The 19,114-nt window shown below is 45.1% G+C and overlaps 1 long non-coding RNA gene across 1 annotated transcript; it reads right to left on the reverse strand.

Annotated features, from left to right (window-relative positions):
- Positions 1–8,415: 8,415 nt before the first annotated feature.
- On the reverse strand, positions 8,416–10,913 carry LOC310771371. The gene is made up of 3 exons (XR_014552424.1): positions 10,795–10,913; positions 10,350–10,448; positions 8,416–8,497 (listed from the first exon to the last, which is right to left on the reverse strand). It is a non-coding gene; the product is annotated as an uncharacterized lncRNA (long non-coding RNA).
- Between the last annotated feature and the right edge of the window lie 8,201 nt (positions 10,914–19,114).

Raw genomic sequence — 19,114 nt, forward strand, 5'->3', positions numbered from 1 at the left:
TAAGGGCGTCCGTTTCAAACGGTGTAATCGTCACTGCCCACATACTTCCATGCGTCTTTCACGTTGGTATCATGTTAAGCAATACATCCACCAGTGGGCAGTAGAGAGTCAAATGTATGAGTGTGTGTGTAGTTTTCCTCCGTTTCATGCGTATCCGTAAGCTTTCAGATGACGGACAGAAAACGGACGAAATGAACGCAGAGTACGGACAGAAGGCTCTGTCCGTCTCCGTCTCCGTCTTTAGCGTTGAGTATAAAGGCCCAATTATACTCCATTTTCATCCGTAAATAAGGGCGTCCTTTTCAAACGGTGTAATCGTCACTGCCCACATACTTCCATGCGTCTTTCACGTTGGTATCATGTTAAGCAATACATCCACCAGTGGGCAGTAGAGAGTCAAATGTATGAGTGTGTGTGTAGTTTTCCTCCGTTTCATGCGTATCCGTAAGCTTTCAGATGACGGACAGAAAACGGACGAAATGAACGCAGAGTACGGACAGAAGGCTCTGTCCGTCTCCGTCTCCGTCTTTAGCGTTGAGTATAATTGGGCCTTAATTGGGCCTTTACGGATACGCATGAAACGGAGGAAAACCACATACACACTCATGCATTTGACTCTCTACTGCCCACTGGTGGATATATTGCTTAACATGATACCAACGTGAAAGACGCATGGAAGTATGTGGGCAGTGACGATTACACCGTTTGAAACGGACACCCTTATTTACGGATGAAAATGGAGTATAATTGGGCCTTGTGTGGTTTTGGAGATAGATTATTGCTCGGGTTTGTTTTGGCGTGGGCTACAGCCAACAGTAGTTCCTGTCTGTGTTAACGGAATAAAGTGCGGTAACTATATCCGGACTCCGCCTGGTTTATGACAATGCTACAATATTTTCTAATTGTGTGAAGTTGATGTAGGAATTGTAATGGTGAAGTCTAGCAATTCATCGATTTGCTGGAGACCTCTGGAATCCCTTCAAAGACCCCTGGGTGGTCCCCGGAACCTACATTGAGAACCACTGGCCTAGGAGATAAAAGCATGAATTAGTTAGGTGAGAGGTTATTAAGAAAGAGCCTGGGCCCAGTTGCACAAAGCACCTTAGGTTAAGATTTCCCTTAGAGTCAGAGTTAAGGTGTCCATAAAATAGAATCAGCTGCACAAAACACCCTTAAATCTTCTCCATAAGGTTAAACATTTTAAGGAAAACATATTTAAGGGTTAGGGTTATTTAACTATTTATTCAGTTTAATTTAGCCTATTTATTTAACTATTTAGGCTATTATTTAACTATTTATTAGCCAATTTAACTAAGGGTTATTTAACTACTAGCAATATCTGCTAATAGTTACTGCACAGTGGACTGCACAGGGTATTCAGCCATTTTAAGTAATATGGCTCAATACCCTGTGCAGTCCACTTCACAGGGAACTGCTAGCCGATCGGAACGCAGTGAAAGTAGTTCCAATAGACCCTTCTCACGGGGGCCATTTTGTGTCAAAAAGGCAGGGTAAAACACAAGTGGAAGCAAAACACTAATGAGGGTTTCCAATTTCCATGAGCTTCAGTCATATATAACATTTTGTGTCAATCATGTTTTTCTAATCACTTGTGGAGGTTCAAGGAAAAATATATTTTGGTCAGTGGTCACAGCTTTTTAATTCAGACCCCCCCCCCCTTTCTAAATAACGAACAGTCCCTAACCACACAGCGACATTAAGCGCTTGCATCTAGACACATGTACTGTAGGTGTTCAAGCGCTTGCATAGACACATGTACTGTAGGTGTTCAAGTGCTTGCATCTAGACACATGTACTGTAGGTGTTCAAGTGCTTGCATCTAGACACATGTACTGTAGGTGTTCAAGCGCTTGCATCTACACACATGTACTGTAGGTGTTCAGGCGCTTACATCTACACACATGTACTGTAGGTGTTCAAGTGCTTACATCTACACACATGTACTGTAGGTGTTCAAGTGCTTACATCTAGACACATGTACTGTAGGTGTTCAAGTGCTTGCATCTACACACATGTACTGTAGGTGTTCAAGTGCTTACATCTACACACATGTACTGTAGGTGTTCAAGTGCTTACATCTACACACATGTACTGTAGGTGTTCAAGCGCTTGCATCTAGACACATGTACTGTAGGTGTTCAAGTGCTTGCATCTAGACACATGTACTGTAGGTGTTCGAGTGCTTGCATCTACACACATGTACTGTAGGTATTCAGGCGCTTACATCTAGACACATGTACTGTAGGTGTTCAAGTGCTTGCATCTACACACATGTACTGTAGGTGTTCAAGTGCTTACATCTACACACATGTACTGTAGGTGTTCAAGTGCTTACATCTAGACACATGTACTGTAGGTGTTCAAGCGCTTGCATCTAGACACATGTACTGTAGGTGTTCAAGTGCTTGCATCTAGACACATGTACTGTAGGTGTTCAGGCGCTTGCATCTAGACACATGTACTGTAGGTGTTCAAGTGCTTACATCTAGACACATGTACTGTAGGTGTTCAAGTGCTTGCATCTAGACACATGTACTGTAGGTGTTCAAGTGCTTGCATCTAGACACATGTACTGTAAGTGTTCAGGCGCTTACATCTACACACATGTACTGTAGGTGTTCAGGCGCTTACATCTACACACATGTACTGTAGGTGTTCAAGCTCTTGCATCTAGACCATATCTAGTGGGTGAGATTTTACATTGTAGAGGGGGTGATATACTGACCTGTGAGGAGCAGGAGGAAGGTCAGTCTCCTCTTCATAGCTGGACGGCTTCCTTCACACCTTTCCAGTGGCTGTTTGTCATTTTGAACATTGCATTTTATATACAGCATTCATCACTAATGACTATAAGGCTCATTAGAGAACAGCATTGTCCTACATTTAGACTTGTGCTGTAAATCGAGAGGATCCCCGTCCTCAGAGCATGTCCTCATTTGAAGATCCAATAAGCCTACTTTATTGTCACCAGTGTTGGGCAAGTTACTTTCAAAATGTAATATACTACATATCACTAGTTACTTTCATTTGAGAGTAATAAGTTACTTTACAATATTACTGTCTGTGTAGAGTAACTCATTACTTATTACAGTAGTTTTACATTACTTTCACCAAAATAACAGCAGTAGCAACAGAATGACATCGCCACCTGGAACCATCCTGAATTTCAACCGTCTTGAAGTCAGTGTAAACTGTCCAAATTTCTAAATGTTATCCTTTTCCTTTGCTATTGTCATCTATAGTGGTTATTTGCATACGAACACAATTTGATTAGGAAATGGATGTATCTTTATTTAAATGTGCTTTGATAAAAAGTATGTAACTCAATTTGTAACTTGTGTTACTTGACAAAGTAACTGGTATAATATTACTCAAACCTTATTGGTAATAAGTTATATTACTGAGTTACTGCTAACAGTAATATATTACATGTAATATGTTACTTTTGTAATGAGTTACGACAGTTACCACATTGAGTTGCTGGGAACTGGTCTGTGCTAGAAAATGAACAATTTCTCTAGAGCAGGGTTTTCAAAGTGTGAGACTGTGGGCCTCCCCCCAGACAAAGCCCCCCGCACCCCCTCCCCAGTTTACTCGCTTAACATAGTTTCCATAGATTCATGGATGCCTATGGGATTTGATCCCATAGACACTCCACAATTGAGACAATATTATATTATATATGATATTGCTGTTTGACATACTTCAGACTACACAGGTCTGTCTGAAGGCATTTATTTATTTCTGATTCTGGGAAAGTAGGAACAACAGTAAAAAACCCTCAAACTACTGTATCTTTGAACCATCTCTTTAACCAAATCACACACATTTAGGCCATTCTATGTGATCTCATTTTGATAACTAAAGTAATATATTTTCACTTCCATTCACTGAGCCTCCCCTGAAACGGTTTGGAGCCCCCCTGGGAGACACTATTCTGCATGTGAGGGGTCACTGCAGTGTCATTCTGCCAGCATGTGAGGGGTCACTGCAGTGTCATTCTGCCAGCATGTGAGGGGTCACTGCAGTGTCATTCTGCCAGCATGTGAGGGGTCACTGCAGTGTCATTCTGCCAGCATGTGAGGGGTCACTGCGCAGTGTCATACTGCATGTGAGGGGTCACTGCAGTGTCATTCTGCCAGCATGTGAGGGGTCACTGCAGTGTCATTCTGCATGTGAGGGGTCACTGCAGTGTCATTCTGCCAGCATGTGAGGGGTCACTGCGCAGTGTCATACTGCATGTGAGGGGTCACTGCAGTGTCATTCTGCCAGCATGTGAGGGGTCACTGCAGTGTCATTCTGCATGTGAGGGGTCACTGCAGTGTCATTCTGCCAGCATGTGAGGGGTTACTGCAGTGTCATTCTGCCAGCATGTGAGGGGTCACTGCAGTGTCATTCTGCATGTGAGGGGTCACTGCAGTGTCATTCTGCATGTGAGGGGTCACTGCAGTGTCATTCTGCCACCATGTGAGGGGTCACTGCAGTGTCATTCTGCATGTGAGGGGTCACTGCAGTGTCATTCTGCATGTGAGGGGTCACTGCAGTGTCATTCTGTCAGCATGTGAGGGGTCACTGCAGTGTGATTCTGCATGTGAGGGGTCACTGCAGTGTCATTCTGCCAGGGCATTGATTTGAATCGTTATGCTCTATTTGTATTGTTAGTCCCTGGCTGCTCGAGTGAAGTCAATCAATGATGCTATAAGTGCATTGAAATATATAATTATAATATATATATAATTATAATTATAATGACGCTATAATACATTGAAAGTTCATGTTAGTAGTATCGTGTTTGAAGCACTATATTTATAGCAGTAGCCCCACCGTGCCCCCCATATTTTAGATTTTTTTTACAGTTCAATCTTGGATTTGGGGGGGGGGTTTACAGGTTTTAATTGGTAAATGTTTTACAGCAACATCTTGTATTCTGAGAAATTTACAGGTCTTTATTAGCAACTCGAGTTGCCAGGTAATTACTGTAATTCATATTACAGGAAATAACTGTAAACTGGTTTACAATATCAATATAGTTACTGTAGAAAAACATTGTGCTTTTTTTCCACAACAATTTGCTGTAAATTGATATACAGATATTTCCTGTAATCCTCTTTTACAGCAAATTATAACAAATGATTGGTAACTCTTTTGCCAGTTATTTACTGTAAATTTTACAGGAAGTTTTTTTTACAGTGTGCCTAATTCAGCTTCCCAGTGCTGTGAAACTGCAGGAAACATCTTTTCAGATCATTTCAAGGCATTTGGAGCCATAATAATGTGTTTGCCTTCATTGTACAGTAACTGCCTAATTCTTCCTCCCACCCATTTCACGACGACGACGATGATAAGGTTGTTGTTGCAAGCCTACAGTATATGTTACACTATGGTACTGACTTTTGCATGAATTAATGGTATCTTGTAAGATAGGGTTAGGGTTAGCCATTCACAATGTCATTCACAATTACTAATAATATGTAGATAGATAGATAGATAGATAGATAGATAGAGAGAGAGAGAGAGAGAGAGAGAGAGTGAGAGAGAGAGATAGCATACCATTCAAAGTGAACATAAAGGCACAGAACATGGATTTTATTGTACTTTTATTAGCATGTCATTGATATATATTTTGTATTGTCTTGAGACAGCTGCTGCATCACATCATATTTACAGAAACCTCCAGTGTTGGAGCTGAATCGATCCGGACTCTGGCTGTGGGTCACCCTGTGGCTCGCGGCCTGGCGCCTCGTGGCCAGCTGCCCCTCGCTGGCCCCTGCTCACTTCCTGTGGCGAGTGGGAGTTTTACTTCTAAACATTATTTATTTCTGTATAGCCATCTTACAACCAACTTATGACTGAAGAGCTCCAGTCTATTCAGGCAGATTTCAGCACAGTCAGACGAGTCAAATGGTATAAGGCTCATTGGTGTCAGAACTTCAATACAGCCACCAGATGGCAATGAAGAGCCACACACTCCCACCACAGAGCTAACCTGATGCTGCCACATGGATGAGTTCGTTCACATTTGTTTCACAACCAACATCCATCTGGGTTCGGCCAAGCTACATTGCTGAAGAGGGCGGTCACTTTTTTCAAGCTACTAGGCAGGACCGTCTGTCTGTCACCGTCTGGGCTTGCCAACGCCAACCAATCAGATCGACTTCCCTTCATGACGTAGCAGCGGCAGCGCCTGGTCAACACAAACAGCTAGGACTACAATTGCTAAATAGTTAGCATGGAAGTCGGAGATTTTTGCTGTTTTTGTAAGGTGAATATTAGGTGCAACCATTGACTATTCAATTTGCCAAAAGAAAGAAGAATAACTGCAGATGTCTGACTGAGGATGAAGTGCAGGTAGGCCATTTTGCATGTTAAATGTAACTGATTGGATTAACTGATGTTACGCTAACGTTAGCAACATTTGCGAGTTAGCTTGGCAGCAGCAATCCACAACTAGCTAGCAGCCGCCCCGGCCTTCGGGCGGCTGCCGCCCGTGCCGGGAGCCCCTCTCAGGCCGCGGACACCCAGGGCAGCCACCCGCCCACGCCAGGGGCTCTTGGCATGGGCAGTGGCTGTGCTGTGTGCTCGCGGCCGGGAGGGGGGCTCCCGGCACGGGCGGCACCCGCCCGGAGGTTGGGGTGCTACGTCTGATGATACTCTCTCTCATACTCCCCCTGCTCTCCCTCCCAACCTCCTCCCCATCCATTCTATTCTAAAGCATGACACCGATTCTCTTTCTCTCTCCCCCTTCCCCACCTCTCCTCCCCTGCTCTCTCCTCCCCCACATTTCCCATTCCCTCCCCACCTCCTCCCTTTGCCTGCTCTCTCCTCCCCCACATCCCCACGCTTTCCCTCCCCCCTCCCTTCTCCTGTACTCTCCTCTTTCTCCCTTCCCCTGCTCCTTCTCCACCTCCTCTCCTGCTCAACATTTCCCATTCCCTCCCCACCTCATCACTTTCCTGCTCTCTCCTCTCTCACATTCCCCCTGCTCTCCCTCCCTTCTCCTGCACTCTCCTCTTTCCCCCTTCCCCTGCTCCTTCTCCACCCCCTCTCCTCCTCAACATTTCCCATTCCCTCCCCACCTCATCACTTTCCTGCTCTCTCCTCTCTCACATTCCCCCTGCTCTCCCTCCCCTGCACCCTCCCCACCTCCTCCCTTTCCTGATCTCTCCTCCCCCACTATTCTAAAGCATGGCACCCATTCTACCCTAAAGCATGGCACCATTCTATTCTATATTTCCTATATTTCTCCATCATATGATTGTTCAATGTGTTATTATTACTACTGTAATTTGCTACTGTTGTGTCAGCTAGAATCAGCTTGACATATTTTCTGTGAAGACATCTCTGAGACATGCTTGTGAATTAATGCTATACAAATAAACTTGACTTGCCTTATTATATTAGTTTATTTGTTTTCAGTAAATTTGTCAAATAAACTATAACATAGAGTAAGATATTATTTTCAGTCAATTTTCTTCTTGTTTTCTTCCATTCCTTCACTCTTTGGCTCTTGCTCCCTACCTCCTCCCTTCTATTACAGACCCACTCTTGTCCCAGAGAGGCTACTGTGTGTGTGTGTGTGTGTGTGTGTGTGTGTGTGTGTGTGTGTGTGTGTGTGTGTGTGTGTGTGTGTGTGTGTGTGTGTGTGTGTGCGCGTGCGTGCGTGCGTGCGTGCGTGCGTGCGTGCGTGCGTGCGTGCGTGCGCATGTGTTAGAAGGGGTTGATGCGGAGTCCTGTCCCCAGTGGGGAGAAGGGGTTGACTTTAGCCCACATAAGAGCATCATTGAGGGAGATGGCAGATTTACCGTCCTCCAGCAGAAACACTGGACCCTGCACATGACAAGAAAAAACATGAACATGTCGTCAGCTGTGCAGACATTTCTTTAGGGTAGTTATAGACGGTTTTCACGGAATTGTGTGAGGCTGTGGTTTACAGTGATGTTTGAATCCTAGCTTATTTTGTGTAAGCTATTGTATTAGCAAAGACTGCAACAGGAAGTAAGCTAGTGGAAATTTAGAATGTTTATGTTAAGCTAAAAGTGTCTATACAAAAGCTAGTCAAACAAAGCACTGGCCTGTATTCTGTGTCCAGTAGTCAAACAAATCACTGACCTGTATTCTGTGGCCAGTGAAACAGGAAAGTTGAACATCTGAGTGGCTGGGTAGATTGGAGCCTGTCACATAGTCTGGCCCATACAGGACTAGCGCCGCTAGGGGAGGTACCAAACCCCTTTTCAAATTATTTCATTTAATACAGTATGTATTCAGTCATTAGATAGATGGAAGTTCTCACTGAATATTGTCAAACATGCCATTCATAATCACAACCATATATCACTTAGTTTAAAACATGGTAGTGTTATTATGAGTATTTTTTCTTTCTTTACCACAGTCTGTTGGCTGGATTCTCTTCTCTAGGCAGATGAACTCTTCTTTTTGATACTCTGATGGAGGACTGTTAGGGACATCATATATAGACCTGATAGACCAGACAGACACACACACAGGCAGACAGGCGGACGGATGGACAGACAGACACACACACAGACAGAGAGACAGCACAGACAGACACGCAGGCAGGCGGACAAACAGGCAGGCAAGCAGGCAGACAGACATCCCTGAATTCAAGTAGTTTATATAATTGCAAAAATATCATTGATGCCAATGTTGCCATCATTGCCCGGCATCATGCCAAGCAGACATCAACATGGAATAAAAAATACTTCTATATCTATAGAGAGCCAAAGTGAAGGTCACTTCCTGCTTTTCTCCCTGTACGAGCATGTGAAAAAATATGAATGGTGGTGAACGGAGAGATACCTGTACATTACTTTTAAGATCCCGTTGGAATTGTGCAATGGGGTACAAGTTACATTTTGTCAATTTAAAAGATAACTATGCATGTCAAGAAAGTAGCAGTTTGTACTGAAACTGAAACATAAGGTTTAGTTTTGGCAATCAACTACACTCCGTTCACCAGCTTTTTATTTCAGAGCACACCAAATCCCTCCAGTGACCCCCCTTCTAAATAACGAACGAAGTTACCACAGGATAAGACCCTTCTTGGACATATGGAGGAAGCTATTATCCACTGTACATTGAACAAAGGCTTGATCTCGTATTTTTATGATGACTTCCTAAACGATAATGATCAGAATATAGATAAAGTGACAGCAAGATGGGAAAAGGATCTTCAAATTGAATATGACAAAAAGAGCTGGGGGGAAGCTATTAGAGCCTGTAATTGTCTGTTTTTCTGTAATAGATTCAAGGAGATGCAATATAGAATATTACACAGGCAACATAGAACGCCTCAATTCCTAAATAAAATTGACCCAAGCAGATGCCCCCTTTGTACCAAATGTAAAGTGGCAGATGGAAATTATATACATTGTCTTTGGGAATGTCCGAAAATAGCCAGATTCTGGGTGTGCATAACAAAGAAGTTGAGTTCAATTCTAGAATGTGTTATTTGCTTAGATCCAGGGTAGTTTTTTTTGGGCCTCCCTCCCAAATCAGGGGTGCTAGATCCACAAAGATCTAAGTTATTAAACAAACTTCTCTTCCTGGCAAGAAGATGTATACTATTAAATTGGATCCAAGAAAAAACCCCATCTGTAACGTAGTGGTACAGAGAAATCTTGAGAGTACTTCCTGGAGAGACTCAGTGCCAGAATAAAAGATAATGAAAACAACTTTATGAAAATATGGCAGCCACTAATAAATTACTTGCCCCAGGATCTGAGCAATATACTCCAAAGAGGAAGTACGGCGGTAGAGTGTAAAGCTCTGGAAACCCTTTTACGTTTTACTTGAAATGCAAAGTTGCATGTATGAATAGAAGATGTGTGTGTAAGTAGACTACCAAGCAGTAGTGATGTGTGTGTGTGTGTGTGTGTGTGTGTGTGTGTGTGTGTGTGTGTGTGTGTGTGTGTGTGTGTGTGTGTGTGTGTGTGTGTGTGTGTGTGTGTGTGTGTGTGGAGGATATCCAAGACAAAAATTGATGACCTTCCCATAGGCATACTAGTTTCTCTTTTTGTTCTAAATGAATAATGATGATGTAATCTGTGAAAAAGAATACAAATTTCATGATAAAAAAAATTAAGTCTGGTTAAAACAACTTGGTTAAGCATTCAACAAAACTTTGGTCTGATTACCAACCTAGCCATGATGTTGTGGTGGCACAATTTGGTTAGCTAGACATGCTCTTAAGATGCCATTTCTCACCTCTCATGACTGTGTGTGCGTGTGTGCGTGTGCGTGTGCGTGTGTGTGTGTGTGTGTGTGCGTGCGTGTGTGCGTGCGTGCGTGCGTGCGCGTGCATAACCTACTTGCTGTTAGTTTGTGTGCAGGCCCGCCAGGCGTCCAGCTCCACAGTCAGCTGCTCGATCTTCAGAGGAACACACACCTCTCTCCGCTTCAACAGCTGACTGACAAACATAGAAAAGTACACAGTGGCTACATCTACTTAAATAATCCAATCTTAATCTGATTACAGCAACAATCGCTAAATAAATCCTGAACCAAACTCATCTCACACAAATAACTGATGAAGTTTGGTATCTCCAGGTAATGAAGTTGTGATCTTGGCTTTTGTATGAAGCCACAGACACCACTGAGTGTCTTTATTACAGTACGTTTGGCCAGTGCCTACAGTTGAGGGCAAAGGACCAAAGCAATGACTGCTTATCACCATTAGGTGTCACCAAAATCATGAACAACAAGACACTGGTGGCTTGTTAGCCAACTCCAGTCCAGCTAATTCCACATACATACCTTGTGTATTCATAGAGTGCAGGTATGATGCTGGAGTATTGTCTTCTAATGGCCAGCAGAGCTCCAATATAGCCACACAGGATCAACAGCTCACTGCGGGCTCTACGCACACACAGGCACACACACGCACGCACACGCACACATACACACGCACACACGTGCGCACACACAGGCACACGCGCACACACACAGATAATGATGTAAAGTACAAACATTTTCCATAATATACTAACATTGTTGCTGTATGGAAATCTTAGTATTTTTAATTGAACTTTATATTGTCATGTATGTGTTGAGTAAATTGAATGATCCTGATTCATGAGGTGAGGTGAAGAGAGAGATGTATATCAGATGAGGGATGCACAATACACAACAATTGCCAATATCCAATAATATGCACATACTTTATAACTCTTTTGGCCAATTACCAATACCGATATATGCGCACCCCCCCCCTAATTTCAGAGAACATCAAGTCTCTTCTATAGTGGAATTAACACATTAATATGCCTCCTCTTATGGTGATGGCCCAGTGGCAGATTAATATGCCTCCTCTTATGGTGATGGCCCAGTGGCAGTTTAATATGCCTCCTCTTATGGCAGTGGCAGATGCAGAGAGAAATACGTTTCTCAAAATGTTCACATACATGTGCATGTCTTTCACTGGTCAAAATAAGAAAACTACTTCACAAACTGTAAGATTCATCCTACTTAAACAGGCTTGGACGATGCTCTCCTTGAGACAATCCTGACCATAGCCACCACAACCGGGGACAATTGACCTATTTCACAAGTTGTAAAACAAATAATGTAATCTCAAGTCAAGAATCAAACATTTGGGCATAATTAAAGTGTCATTGTATCGACCTGTCATATCAGCTGAAATGTTGGTTTCAGGTCGATGCCGATATTTCATTTTAAATCATTTATCAGCCGATGACATACCTATATAATCACGCATCCCTACATCACACCGCATCATAGCACACTTCACGACATCATGAACTCCACAAGGCAGCGCCTGATGGCAATGGTATGGGTCAATATGATGATGATGATTATAATTAAAATACTACTACTACTACCGAATAATAACAATAACAATAATAATAATAATAATAATAATAATAATAATAATTTTACTCAGTCAACTTGGCCATGATGAGGCAGTCAGTTCTGATGTAGCTCAGCAGGTCTAGAATTGGCTGGACACAATCCACCGTCCAATCAGATCCACTCAGCTGTTCTGAGGAGGTGGGATATCAGAGAGAGTTCCTGATTGATCAGAGCTTTATATAGGCAAAAGACAGTGATGATATACAGTAGGTTATATACAGTAGGTTATGTGAACTTACATTTTACAACTGCTATCTAAAGCTGGATGATTTGACTCATCAAAATAGCAATTGGTATGTTTGAAAATTGTGATTGTTTCTTCAATTCGAATAGGTTTTAGACCCATATTTGTTAGAGGCGGATTAAACTTTTGAGAGGTGCTGCTATTTGATCCCGTAGTCTTCCAGCTATGCTAACTGCGTGCATAAACAAATTTATCCACAAGTTCTTCTGAGTCTGGGTAGGAAGCTAAATCCCTGCAAATCCAAACTACTGTATCTATTGACCTACTTATTGATTATTTGATTGAAAATTATACAATACCAACATTATATACATCAGCCCACCATTAACAAAAGGATTAACGCAAAAAAGCTGATAGCTTGTTTCCATTGCAGTCCTTAATAATAATGACTGTGTGGAATATGTACTGGTGCGTGGATGACGTGGGTGCGTGTAATGTATGTAAGAGTGTACATGTATGGTAAGAATACCATTGTCAGAGCCTGTGGGTATGCGTGGGTGAGCCCACCACGCAGGGGGGGGAGAACATAGGGAAAATAAAATACATTCAATAATCCCAATAATAAAATCCAGTAAAGTAGTTAGAATCAAATAAAATAATAAAAATCCAGTAAAATAAATAAAATAAAATAATAAAATCCAATAAGACGGCAACTAGACCCAGCTCCTGCTTCTCCTGATCCAGCTCTTTACTGATGATTTAAAAGAGAAGAAGGGGTTTATGGACTTCAGTTCCATTGGAAGGCTATTCCATAGGACTGCTGCCGAGTAAAGGAATGTGTTTGGCCTATTACTCTTTTAAATCTAGCTGGAAACCCTGGTGAAGTAGCCACTGAGGTATCGTGGGACAACATTTTTAATTATCTTGTGTACCATGCACAGTTTGATTTGAGCTATGCTCTCTTCTACCCCGAGCCACTTGAGGATGTCAAAATGAGACTGTAAAAGGTGAGTCCTGGGATGAAGCTGCAGGATGAGTCTGACCAATTTGTTCTGAGCTGTCTGCAACCTACTTTTCAGTGCTGCAGTGATGCCAGTGTACAGGGCCGCTGCTGGCCATTTGGGTGCCCTAAGCGTAATTGTTTTGTGGTGCCCCCCACCCCCCCAAAACTTTCAATAACTGTCAAACGAAAGACTGCAAAATCATTAATTATGAACGATACTAGTGTATCCATGGCCGTAACTAGCTATGAGGACGGGGAGGTCCGGACCTCCCCTAATATTTCAGAGATTTTTTTTTTTTTTTTTTTTTTTTTATAAAACAATCTGCATGGAAAAGCATGAAAAACACGGGATCGCTTTTATTTTGGAAAACGAAAGGCAGGTCAGGCAGGAAGTCATCTGACGCCGCGTCCGCTGTAACTTGATTCCGAGAGAGCAGCAGCATGGTGGTGAGTGATGACTGTCTGTCTGCCTGGCGAGATAATTAAAGGTGAGCGAGCTGCGAGACAGTGAGCGAAGTGAACGACAGACAGTGAGTGACACTGACAGATTTTTTAGCAACAACCAAGAAAGTAAGTGTCTAGTCTGTCTCTTAAGTAATGTTACCTGTGTGACACGTTGGGATGCTACTGGCTAATCATGCATGATGCCAATTGCCAAGCTCCCGAAGTCAGGTATGCAGGTGGCTATATGCATGGTTTCAGTTTCATGACCCAATAAGTAACAAAAAGAGGTGGTGTAAAGTTAAAAACAACATAATATATTTTATTTTATTTTTCAATCGTTCCTATCAGGAATAAATAAATGTCCCTCTGTATGTTTTTTTTATTATCGATGATGACTTTGTGTGTTGTGTACGGCTTGGGTTGTGTACCTGTGTTTGTAGGTGTCATTTTGATATGAATTTGGCTAAAACAGTTTGTGTTTGTTAGTTACAATTATGTTGACAGGAGAGCTGAGCAGGTGGTGACATGAAAGAGAATATACTGAATAATGACATCACAACAGTATAATCCTAATGTTGATTTAAAATGATATATTACTCTAAATATGGCTAAAAAAGGGGGGAAAAAAACCTCAAATTTTTTTCGGCGGCGCCCGCCGCCTTCCCTTGCTGGACCTCCCCTATTTCGGAACCCTAGTTACGGCCCTGAGTGTATCTCACATTACATTACATGTGGCAAACAAACAATTGTTAGAATTACTGTACATGTCAGCAAACAAGCGATTGTTAAACTGTACATGCAAGCAGGGGCGGACTGGGATCATAATTCAGGCCGGGCATTAGATACCAAGCAGGCCAGGCCGATACGGGCCGATGTGCGTGCCGGCGTCCGAAGGGCGGCGGCAAAAAATTTGGGCCGTTTGAAGCCCAATTTGGGCCGTTTGAAGCCCAATTTGGGCTGTTTGAAGCCAGAGTTGGGCTGTTTGAAGCCCGATTTGGGTCGTTTGAAGCCCGATTTGGGCCAGTTGAAGCCCGATTTGGGCCGGTTGAAGCCCAATTTGGGCCGTTTGAAGCCCAATTTGGGCCGAGTCCAATTTTACAATGAGATGCACCCACTTTAACCCTGAATAAAGTAATAAAACCACTAGTAAACCAGTATGCGGCGCCTGGCCTGCTGTTCAGTGAGTGGCCTGACTGAGGGCACAAAAAAAAAAAAAAAAAAAAAAAAATTGGGTGCCCTCAGTCACATGATGCCCTACGCAGTCTGCATACTCTGCGTATAGGGTGCGGCGGCCCTGCCAGTGTACCATGAGGAACACTGGTTGCCTGTTGCTGTAGGCTCCGTTACAAACAAGGTGCAGATTTAAATAGGTGCAAAATCACAACAGCAAACACAATCACAGCAGCAACAATAGGCAATATAGTTAACTAGTAAGGCAGTTGTGGCAACACTAAAATACGAAGGGTAATATATAGGTAGTAAGGTATTAAATATTAAAGATAATGAGATGGAATGTATTTAAAAAAGTGTCCAGGTGTGCAGAGAGGTGTGCAAATGTCAATAATCCGGGTTTATAGAGGGTTTATTTATTGAGGAGTCTCGTGGCATGCGAAAAGAAACTGTCCCGCAAGCGGCTTGTGCGTGCTTGTGCGAACAGGCTGTTATGTCGGTGGTTCGTGTCCTTGATGATCGTCCGGGACCTCTGAGGCACCGCTGATTGTACAGTTCCTGTCGTTTTGGCATGCAGCTCACATCCTGTCACGTGCTGGGCTGCGCGCCTCACCCTTCTCAGCGCCTTGCAGTCCATGGTGGTACAGTTCCCGTACCAGGTGGTGAAACAGCCGGTCAGCAGGCTTTCGATGGTGCCTCTGTAAAAGTCCATGAGGATTTTGGGCCTCAGGCCAAATTTCTTTAAGCGTCTGAGTCCGTGTAGTCGCTGTTGGGCCTTTTTTACGACTGTGGCGGTGTGGCTGGCCCACGTCAGGTCCTGGTGGATGTTGACTCCCAGGTACTTGAAGCTTTCCACCCTTCCCACCACTGTGCCGTTGATGGTCACTGGGGGGTGAGTCTCCCTCCCCTTCCTGTAATCCACAATAACCTCCTTGGTCTTGGAGACGTTCAGGGAGAGGTGGGTGACCTGGCATCACTGTTCCAGGGTATCCACCTCCTTCCTGTAGGCCATCTCATCGCCATTCAAGATCAGCCCTACAACTGCTGTGTCGTCTGCAAACTTCACGATGGTGTTTGAGGTCTGTGTCGCCATGCAGTCGTGGGTGTAAAGGTGGGGAGGTGGGTGCTCTGGCAAAGGGATGGAACCTTGCATGGAATGCGTTGAGTTTGTCCGGCAGGGTGGGTGAGGTGTTTGGGGTGTGTTGTTTCAGCACCTTGAAATCGGAAGCAGCGTGGAGTCCTGTCCAAAGATGTTTTGGGTTGTTGGGAGTCAAGTTTAGACTCCAGGGGCCAGTTGCACCAACAGGGCTTAAGACTGGGTATAAGCCCAGTTGACATTAGTTTTTTTAAATTTAATACATAGAATTGGGAACGTTACATTCAATTTCATTCAGACTGCCTGGCACTCAATCGCCGCCATTTTCCCCCGGAGCTTCCACAGGAGGAGGGAGGGTGGGATTTGCCATTGTTGTAGGAGGGTGTAGTGACGCACATACAGTAGTGGCCATAGACTGTATATTAGAGCGTAGTGGCACAGTGACGGCGTGAAATTTGACAACAATGGCACGTCGTCTTGTCCACCATCTTGACAACGAGCGGGCATTTAGACGGGAGAGAGTAATTAGGGACAGAAGCAACCCATTGGACTTGTATAATGACGAGGAGCTGATTGAGAAGTATCTGTTCTGTCGGAGAGATCTTTTTGAACTTATTGAAGAGCTGTCACCGGTTTTACTTCGTTTCGAACTCAAGCTCTCACTAGTGCCTTAAACGCTGCAACGCAGCCCTATGGAAGACTGTTATTTTGCTCCAAAATTACTTTTCATTAAAACCTGACCACCCACCCGTAGGTGGCGTGGTACCCCCTGGGACTGACACGGATCCACGTGACTACGTCACGTCCTGTCCGCCCAGGGATAATCACTTCCGCTTTCTTCCAGCCGCTGAAGAAGACGTGTTTACTAAAAGCTCCAAACGGTTAACTATGAGTTAGCTCTTTTACATAGCTTTAGATACTAGGCTCGTTCCGTCTGATTTGCTCACCTCAAGAGGTTCGCGTGGACGGGATAAAGCAGGCTTCGGGGACCCGACCCTGTACCCTTCACCCTGCGGCGTCGGAACAAGTCATCTAAGCTAAGAGTATCTTCCTTAGTTAACTGTTTATTGCTACCGCCGTGTAGCTCTGCTAGCTACCGCCGTGTAGTGGTTATTGCTGCCGCTGTGTAGCTTTGCTTCGCTCCCCTGGCTGGGGCAGCGTTTTCGTTTGAGGGCCGATTTAGGTCCGCGCTCAAACTGTTAAGCTTTGCATACGTGCAAATAGCTTGTACCACGTAGCACAGGAACAAAGAGGCTAATTAGCCCAGTTCTTACAGATAGCTACCTTGGCACCCGTGCGGGTAGCTTTCGTGTGCTAGGTACTTTAGGCGCCGGCTTTAGAGCGCGCGCGTTAGATAGTTAGCTAGTTTGCTCTGTGCAGATAGCTTGGACTACCTTGTAGCAGATAGTTAACGTGCACACGTGCAGTTAATGTCTGTGTGCTAAGTACTTCGCGCCAGCTACCCCTGTGTAGGGCGCGCCTTAAGCGAGAGTAGTAGCTAGAAGCCATGCTCTTCAGTTAGCTAGATAGCTAGCTTGCTCCCGTGCAGCCAGTATCTAGTGATGTGTAGCACTCCAGCTCTTACCGTTGCGGGCTTAGCTTGCACGTTAACCCCGTTATTCCTGTTAGCAGAGAGAGGGGGGAACAGCTAGGTGCTGTATTAGCTGTGAGGCTACGCTGGCCGGTTACGACCGGCACAATTAATTTGATGTGTGCATGCCTAAGGGCAGGAGCACGCCGCTCAGGCGTTGCTGGGACCTACATAAATGTAGTGTAGCTTTTACTGGCTTCGGCCCCGAAGGGGGCACTCTGAGATTTTAGCTAGGCGATTCGCTAGCTAGGTGAGCTCGCCCCGCATGTTGTGTGGGCCGCTTCTCTCAGTACTTACGCCATCTTAGCCAGCTTGCTTGTCTGCTAAGTGTTGCTTGCCTCGTGCAAATAGCATCTACTAGATTGTAACTCCCTCTGAGGAGTTTCTTCTGAGATTGACTAGCTTCGCGGGCCGCTGGCCTTTGCTTGCGGTCACGCTTGCTTCCCAGTGTTACTCAGGGTAGAGACTCGCTGCACCGGCTTGTGCGCAGGCTTGTGTTAGCGCAGGCTTGTCTCTCAGTGCTTATGCTAGCTTAGCTAGTGGCTTCCACGTCTGTTCTCTCGGGTTAACAGGTTGTGGGTATTGGTGCCCCCCCTTCGGGATGGGCTATTGCCGCTTACGTTACCATTGCACGCGCACGTTCGCTAGCCTCCGGGTTGCTTACTGTCTAGCCTGTGCTTCTTGCTAACCTGCTAGCTTGCTTAAGCAGTACTCCCGCTATTAGGGTGCGCCCTGCGGGAGCTTGCTATTAGTGGTTAGCTTCCTGCTTCCTCTTGCTACTGAGCAGGGAAGGTCAGGGAGGGGATGGGCCGTGTGTAAAACTACTTTGGCCGAGTATGAATCGGCACGTTAAGTGCGTGTTCTGCCTTGGGCACGAGCACGCTGCACAGGCGCCTTGAACCCTCGGTCTTGTCCGCAGCTAAGCTCTTGAGAGCGGACCAAGGTCCGCTCTCAAAGAGGTGTGGAAGCTAGCTTGCCTTGCATACGCTACGCGTCCAGCAGGGCTTACAGCTCGCCAAGGTCTGGGCTCAGTGCCAGCCTTTGGCTTGTAGCTCTAAGGACAAGCCCACCGCCCTTGGTGCCCAAGGCCCGGGGTGGTTGGGAGCTCTCCATGGGTCGCACTCCCTTGTTAGGCGCCCCCTGCAAGTGCAGGGAGCCTGGCTGGGGGCACAGCGCACCTTGGTCTAGCAATATTTAGTACTGTTTAGCACAGAACGATAGTTTTTTGCAGATAGCTGGCGTGCACCCGTGCAGTTAGTATCTGTGTGCTAAGTACATTGGGCGCGAGCTACCTCCGCTACAATAGACATACTGCTCCTTGCTGGCGCTACGCGTCCAGCAGGGCTTACAGCTCGCCAAGGTCTGGGCTCAGTGCCAGCCTTTGGCTTGTAGCTCTAAGGACAAGCCCACCGCCCTTGGTGCCCAAGGCCCGGGGTGGTTGGGAGCTCTCCATGGGTCGCACTCCCTTGTTGGGGCGCCCCCTGCAAGTGCAGGGAGCCTGGCTGGGGGCACAGCGCACCTTGGTCCATGGCCACGGCCTGGCCTCGGTTGGCAGCGCCCAGGTCAAGCCCACCGGTTGGCTCACCAAGGCTGGGCTTAGTTCCAGCCTGCGGCTTGTAGCTTTAGACCCACCGTCCTCAGTGCCCAAGGCCCGAGTTCGGTCGGGAGCTCGCCCAGGGTCTCATACCCATCATCTAGGCTCGCCTTGGTCCATGG

Source organism: Poromitra crassiceps, assembly GCF_964638095.1.
Source record: "Poromitra crassiceps genome assembly, contig: HAP1_SCAFFOLD_567, whole genome shotgun sequence".
Lineage (NCBI taxonomy): Eukaryota > Metazoa > Chordata > Actinopteri > Beryciformes > Melamphaidae > Poromitra > Poromitra crassiceps.